Here is an 8,987-nt window from a genome sequence, read left to right as displayed (position 1 = left end):
AAAGGGAACCCTAGTACACTGCTGGTGGGAATGCAGACTGGTGCAGACATTATGGAAAACAGCATGGCGTTCCCTCAAATGATTAAATATGGATCTGCCATTTGACCCAGTCATCCCACTTCTAGGAATATATCCTAAGAAACCCGAAGCACCAATCAGAAAGAAGGTATGCACCCCTTTGTTGATAGCGCACAATTTACAATAGCTAAGATCTGGAAACATCCCAAGTGCCCATCAGGAGACGAGTTAATAAAAAAAGATGTGGTATATGTACACCATAGAATACTATGCAGCAGTAAAAAAAAAGAAAAGAAAAAAAAAGGAATTTCTTACCCTCTGAGACAGCATGGAGGGATCTGGACAGTATCATGCTGACTGAATAAGTCAATAAGAGAAAGACAAGTATCACATCATTGCACTCATATGTGAAATCTAAGTAATAAAGCAAACTGATGAACGGAGTGGATCCAGACACATGGAAGCATGGAACAGAATGTGGAATCTCAGAGGGGAGGCTGGGGAGGGTGGGTGGGAGGGAGGTAATTAACCAAAGATCTATACATCTATCCATACGGGTGGACAAAGGCAGCCTGGAAAATTCAATTGGGGGGAAAAGAGGGACATATGTCATACTTTCAAAAATAAGGAATTAGTATTAATTTTTTTTAAAAAAGAGCTGGTTCTTTGAAAGGATAAACAAAATTGATAAACCGTTATACAAACTCATCAAGAAACAAAGAGAGAGGACGCCAATAAAATCAGAAACCAAAGCGGAAAACTACCCACTGACACCACAGAAATACAAAGGATTGTAAGGAAATATTATGAAGAACTATAGGCCAACAAGCCGGACAATGTGGATGAAATGAGCAAATTCCTAGAAAAATAGTCTCCCAAAACTGAATCAGGAAGAATCAAAAAACCTGAATTGGCCAACAACAACTGATGAAATAGAAGCAGTAACCAAAAAACCTCCCAGCAAACAAAAGCCCTGGTCTAGGGGTTTTATCAAACCTTCAAAGAAGAATTAACATCTATACTCCTCAAACTATTCCAAAATATCCAAGAGGAAGGAACACTTCCAAGCTCTTTTTATGAGGCCAGCATTACCCTAATTCCAAAACCAGATAAAGACACTACAAAGAAAGAGAATTACAGGCCAATATACCTGATGAACATGGTTGCTAAAATCCTCAACAAAATATTACCAAATTGCATGCAGCATTATGTTAAAACAATCATACTCCACGACCAAGTGGTATTATTCCGGGGATGCAAGACTGGTACAATATTCCCAAATCAATAGACGTGGTACATCACATAAAGAAAATGAAAGACAAAAATCACATGATCTTATAAATAGATGCAGAAAAAGCTTTCAACGAAATCCTACACCCAATCTTGATAAAAACTCCCAGCAAACATCATATCTCAACATGATGAAGGTCACATATGACAAAGCTATATAAGCATCATACTCAAACTATTTCCCCTAAGAACAGGAACAAGACAGGGATGTCTGCTTTCACCACTCTTATTCAACATAGCACTGGAAGTCCTAGCCACAGAGATCAAACAAGAAGGAGAAAAAAACAGCACTAAGTTGGAAAAGAGGAACTTGTTAACGTAAAAAGCATTCAGACCTGTAAAGAATTTGTGAGTTTATTTGAGCCAAACTGTGGACATATACTGGGAAGCAGAACCTCAACGAATTGAGATAATGCTCTGGAGAATGGCAGGTTACATCTGCATCTATACATTGTGATCAAAGGACAGGGACGCATGTGGGTTACATGAAATTCATTGGTGATAGATTAAGGAAGTGGGAGGGTAAAAAGTGAAATGATGGACATGTGCTTCTTTTACACAGATGGATACAGGATAGTTTTACATAATTAACAGTGGACAATTAACGTGATAATAACAATGAGGGAATGTCCAGGTGCCATTTGTTGTGCCCTGAGGGGTCTGGAAAAAAAAAAAAAAGGAAGTTGCAAGTTACCCAGACATCTCACAGATATGTTATCTTAGAGGCAAAAAGACAAATGGGCTCAGTAAAGATCTAAGTTGATCTTTGTCAGAAAAAATACAGGCCTAGGACATGACTACCCACCATAACCTGTTTGTAGTGAAATATTTAATTTTCAGACCATCTTTTGTGGTTATTTTAGGTCTCTGAGTTTGCAAGACTGCCACGCAGGCCTCCCCTGAGCTTTTCAGGTTACCATGACGCTCCTTTCGTCCACACAGTAAAACTCTCATTATTTGCACAGGACATGACATTGTAGATAGAAAACCCTGCAGATCCACCAAAAAACTATTAGATTTAATCCATGAATTTGGCAATGGAGCAGGGTACAAAATCAACACCCAAAAATCAATGGCTTTTTTACACACCAGTAATGAATTCTCAGAAAGAGAAACTAAAAAAGCAATCCCATGTACCACTGCACCAAAAAAATCTAAGATACTTAGGACTAAACTTAACCAAGGAGGCAAAAGACCTGTATTTGGAAAACTACAGGACGCTGAAAAAAGAGACCGAAGGAGATAAAAACAGGTGAAAGAATATGCAGTGTATATGGGGTGGTAGAATCAACGTCATTAAAATGTCCATACTACCCATGGCAAACTACAGATTCAATGCAAGCTCTATTAAAATACCAACAGCATATTTCACAGACCTAGAACAAATACTTCAAAAATTTATATGGAACCAAAGAGACGCCGAATAGCTGCAGCAATCTTTGAGAAAGAAGAGCAACGTTGGAGGAATCACAATAACAGATATTTCAAGTCATATTACAAAGCTACCGTAATCAAAACAGCCCAGTACTGCCACTAGGACAGGCATAGGAGCTCAAAGGAACAGGAACCAGAGCCCTTCCCCAATCAACCTAACCCAATTTAATGTTTTGGCAAAAGGGAGGGCAAGAGCCATTCAAATAGAAGTCAAGATAGTCTCTTCCAATAAACGGTGCCTAGGGAAAAATTGGACACATACATGCAAAAAAATGAAACTAACCACCAACATACACTCTACACAAGAATAAACACAAAAGGAAAAAAAGACATAAATGTAAGTCGGTTAACATTAGAAGTCCTAGAAGAAACCATAGGCAGCAAAATCTCAGACATCTCTTGCAGCAATATGTTTACAGATACATCTCCTAGGGCAAAGGAAACAAAGGAGAAAATAAACAAATGGGACTACATAAAAATACAAGCTACTGCAGAGCAAAGGAAACCATCAACAAGACAAAAAGGGAGCCCACTATATAAGAGAACATATTTGGCAATGCTACATATGATAAAGGGTTAATCTCCAGATTATATAAGGAACTCAAAAAACTTACCAAAAGGAAGAAAAACAATCAAATTAAAAATTGGCAAAGCACCTAAATAGACACTCTCCAAAGAGGACATACAGATGGCCCAGAAACATATGAAAACATGCTCAAAGTCTCTATTAATCTGAGAGATGCAAATCAAAAGGACAATGTGGTACCATCTCACACCTGTCAGAATGGCCACCATCAACAAATCAATAAAAGACAAATGCTCCTGAGGATGTGGAGAAAAGGGAACCCTAGTACACTGCTGGTGGGAATGCAGACTGGTGCAGCCATTATGGAAAACAGCATGGAGTTCCCTCAAGTAATTAAATATGGATCTGCCATTTGACCCAGTGATCCCACTTCTAGGAATATATCCTAAGAAACCCGAAGCACCAATCAGAAAGAAGGTATGCACCCCTTTGTTGTTAGCAGCACAATTTACAATAGCTAAGATCTGGAAACAGCCCAAGTGCCTATCAGTAGATGAATGGATAAAAAAGCTGTGGTACACGTACATCATGGAATACTAGGCAGCAGTAAAAAAAAAAATATCTTACCCTCTGAGACAGCATGAAGGGATCTCGACAGTATCATGCTCAGTGAAATAAGTCAGTAAGAGAAAGACAAGTATCACATCATTGCACTCATATGTGAAATCTAAGTAACAAAGCAAACTGATGAGTGGAGTGGATCTAGACACATGGAAACATGGAACTAAGGGGAGGCCGGGAAGGGTAGGTGGGTGGGTGGGAAGTAATCAACCAAAGACCTATACATATATCCAAGGGGTGGACAAAGGCAGCCTGGAGGATTCAATTGGGGGTGGGGGGGAGAGGGACATATGTAATACTTTCAAAAATAAAGAATTATTATCATTTCTTTTTTTTAAAAAAGCTGGTTCTTGAAAGGATAAACAAAATTGATAAACCGTTATCCAACCTCATCAGGAAATGGAGAGGACCCCAATAATAAAATCAGAAACCAAAGCGGAAAACTACCCACTGACACCACAGAAATACAAAGGATTGTAAGGAAATCCAATGAACAACTATATGCCAACAAGTTGGACAATGTGGATGAAATGGACAAATTCCTAGAAAAATATAACCTTCCAAAACTGAATCTGGAAGAATCAGAAAACCTGAATTGGCCAACAACAACTGATGAAATAGAAGCAGTAATCAAAAAACGCCCAGCAAACAAAAGCCCTGGTCCGGGAGTTTTATCAAACCTTCAAAGAAGAATTAACATCTATACTCCTCAAACTATTCCAAAATATCCAAGAGGAAGGAACACTTCCACGCTCTTTTTATGAGGCCAGCATTACCCTAATTCCAAAACCAGATAAAGACACTACAAAGAAAAAAAATTACAGGCCAATATACCTGATGAACATGGTTGTTACAATCCTCAACAATATATTACCAAATTGCATGTAGAAGTATGTTAAAACAATCATACTCCACGACCAAGTGGTATTTATTCTGGAGATGCAAGGCTGGTACAATAAGCCAAAACAATAGACGTGGTACATCACATAAAGAAAATGAAAGGCAAAAATCACACGATCTTATCAATAGACGCAGAAAAAGCTTTCAACGAAATCCTACACCCAATCTTGATAAAAACTACCTACAAACTGGGAATAGAGGGAGCATATCTCAACGTGATGAAGGCTACATATGACAAACCTAGATAAGCATCATACTCAATGGGCCAAAGCTAAAATCATTTCCCCTAAGAACAGGAACAAGACAGGGATGTCTGCTTTCACCACTCTTATTCAACATAGCCCTGGAAGTCCTAGCCACAGAGATCAAACAAGAAAAAGAAAAAAACAGCACCAAATTGGAAAGGAGGAAGTAAAACTCTCATTATTTGCACAGGACATGACATTGTAGATAGAAAACCCTGAAGACTCCACCAAAACTACTAGATTTTATCCATGAATTTGGCAGTGGAGCAGGATACAAAATCACACCCAAAAATCAATGGCTTTTTTATACACCAGTAATGAATTCTCAGAAAGAAAAACTAAACAATCAATCCTATGTACCATTGCAACAAAAAAATTAAGATACATAGGAATAAACTTAACCAAGGAGGCAAAAAATCTGTATTTTGAAAACCACAGGACACTGAAAAAAGAGACTGAAGAAGGTAAAAACTGGTGAAAGAATATGCCGTGTATATGGGTTGGCAGAATCAACATCATAAAAAGGTCCATACTATCCATGGCAAGCTACAGATTCAAAGCAATTGCTATTAAAATACCAACCACATTTTTCACAGATCTAGAACCAATACTTCAAAAATTTATATGGAACCAAAAGAGACCGCGTATAGCTGCAAAAAATCTCCAGAAAGAAGAGCAAAGTTGGAGGAATCACAATAAAAGATATTTCAAGTTATACTACAAAGCTACCGTAATCAAAACAGCCCGGCAATGCCACAAGGACAGGATACAGATCATAGGAACAGAACAGAGATCTCACAAATCTACCTGAGACATTATGCACAATTAATGTTTGGCAAAGGAGGCAAGAGGGTACAATAGAGTCAAGACAGTCTCTTCAATAAATGGTGCTGGGGAAATTGGACACATACATGCAAAAAATGAAACTAACCACCAACATACACCCTACACATGAATAAACACAAAAGGAAAAAAGACGTAAATGTAAGTCGGTTAATATTAGAAGTTCTAGAAGAAACCATAGGCAGCAAAATCTCAGACATATCTTGCAGCAATATGTTTACAGATACATCTCCTAGGGCCAAGGAAGCAACGGAGAAAATAAACAAATGGGACTACGTTAAAATACAAGCTTCTGCACAGCAAAGGAAACCATCAACAAGTCGAAAAGCGAGCCCACTGTCTGGGAGAACATATTTGGCAATGATGACACATCTGATAAAGGGTTAATATCCAGATTATAGAGGAACTCATATAATTTAATAGAAGTAACACAAACAATCCAATTTTAAAAAGCTGTGGTACATTTATACCATGGAATACTATGCAGCAGTAAAAAAGAATTCTGTTACCCTTTGAGACAGCATGGAGGGACCTGGACAGTATCATGCTGAGTGAAATAAGTCAGACAAAGACAAGTATCACATGATCGCACTCATATGTGGAATCTAAGTAACAAAACAAACTGATGAACGGCGTAGATCCAGAGACAAGGAAGCATGGAACAGAGTGTGGAATCTCAGAAGGAAGGCCCCGGAGTGTGGGTGTGTGGGAGGTAATCAACCAAAGACATATATATATATATATATATATATATATATATATCCACGGGGTTGGACGGAGGCAGGCTGCAGGGATGCAATGAGAGGGAAAAAGGGACATACGTAATAGTTTCAATGATAAAGAATTATTTTTTTTAAAAGAGCTGGTTCTGTGAAAGGATAAACAAAATTGATGAGCCGTTAGCCAGACGTATCAACTAACAAAGAGAGAGGACCCCAATAAATACAATCTGAAATCAAAGCTAACCAATTTAGAACTAACCACTGACTCCACAGAAATACAAAGGATTGTAAGGAGATATGATGAACACCTATATGCCAACAATTTGGACAATGTATATGAAAGTGACAAATTCCTAAAAAAATACAATCTCCCAAAACTGAATCAGGAAGAATAAAAAAAAACCTGAACAGGCCAACAACAACTGATGAAGTAGAAGCAATAATCAAAAAATTCCCAGCAAATAAAGGCCCGGGTGGGTCTGATGGCTTCACAAGGGTGTTTTACCAAATCATCAAAGAAGAACTAACATCTATACTTCTCAAACTTTTCCAAAATATCCAAGAGGAAGGAATATTTCCAACCTCTTTTATGAGGCCAGCATTACTCTAATTCCAAAACAATATAAAGACACTACAAAGAAGATGAATTACAGGCCAATATCCCTGATGAACATAGTTGCTACAATCCTAAAAAAAAAAAAAAATTAGCAAATCTCATGGAGCAATATATTAAAAAGATCATACCCCATTACCCAGTGGAATTTATTCTGGTGATAGAAGGCTGGTAAAATATTTGCAAATCAAAAAACGTGATAATCACAACTGAAAGGCAAAAATCACATGATCTTATAAATAGAGGCAGAAAGTACATTCCACAAAAACCCACAGCCATTTTTTATAAAAACTTCCAGCAACATGGGAATACAGGGATCATATCTCAACATGATGAAGGCCATATATAACAGACCTACAGTGAACATCAAACTCAATGGGCAAAAACAAAAACCATTTTGCCTAAGAACAGGAACAAGATAGGGATGTCCGCTTTCACCACTGTTATTCAACATAGCCCTGGAAGTCCTAGTCATAGCAATCAGACAACAACAAGAAGAAAAAAACCAGCATCAAATTGGAAAGGAATAAGTAAAACTCTCATTATTGGAAAAGGACATGATATTGTGCATAGTAAACCCTGAAGACTCCACCTAAATCTACTATATTTAATCCATGAATTTGGCATTGAAGCAGGATCCAACTCAACACCCAAGAATCAATGGCCTTTTTATACAACAATAATGAATTCTCAGAAAGAGAAAAAAAACAAGCATTCCCATTCACCACTGCGATATAAAAATTTAGATACTTAGGAATAAACTTAACCAAGGAGGCAAAAGACCTGTATTCCGTAAACTACAGGACTCTGAAAAAAGAGACCGAAGGAGATAAAAACAGGTGGAAGAATATACCAAGTTCATGGGTTAGTAGAATCAACATTATTAAAATGTCCACACTATCTATGGCAAGCTACAGATTCAATGCAATCCCTATATTAAAATACCAACCGCATATGTCACAGATCTAGAACAAATACTTCAATAATTTATGTGGAACCAATAAAGACCCAATCGCTACAGCAATCTCAAGAAAGTAGAGCAAAGTTGGAGGAATCACAATAACAGATATTTCAAGTTATACTACAAAGCCATCATAATCAAAACAGCCTGGTACTGGCACAAGGATAGGCATATAGATCAAAAGAACAGAAAAGAGACCTCACAAATCAACCCAAGCCATTACAAACAATTAATATTTGACAAAGGAGGCAAGAGTATACAATGGAGTGAAGACAGTCTCTTCAATAAATGGTGCTGGGAAAATTAGAAACATACATGCAAAAAAATGAAACTAACCACCAACATACACCACACACAAGAATAAACACAAAATGGATAAAAAGCTTAAATGTAAGTCGGTTAACCTTAAAAGTCCTAGAAGAAACCATAGAAAGCGAAATCTCAGACATCTCTTGCAACAATATGTTTACGGATACATCTCCTAGGGCAAAGGAAACAAAGGAGAAAATAAACAAATGGGACTACATCAAAATACAAGCTTCTGCATAGCAAAGGAAACCATTAACAAGACGATAAGGTAGTCCACTCTATGTGAGAACATATTTGGCAATGATACATCTGATAAAGGGTTACTATCCAGATTATATGAGGAACTCATATAATTAACAAAAGGAAGAAAAACAATTCAATTAAAAATTGGGAAAGCACCTAAATAGACACTTCTTCAAGAGGACATACTGATGGCCCAGAGACATATGAAAGAATGCTCAAAGTTTCTTTCTTCCTAGAGATGAAAATCAAAGGACATTGAGGT

Source organism: Myotis lucifugus, unplaced genomic scaffold (genome assembly GCF_000147115.1).
Source record: "Myotis lucifugus unplaced genomic scaffold, Myoluc2.0 scaffold_155, whole genome shotgun sequence".
In the NCBI taxonomy this organism is placed as follows: domain Eukaryota; kingdom Metazoa; phylum Chordata; class Mammalia; order Chiroptera; family Vespertilionidae; genus Myotis; species Myotis lucifugus.
Note: the sequence above shows the minus strand (reverse complement) of the source record.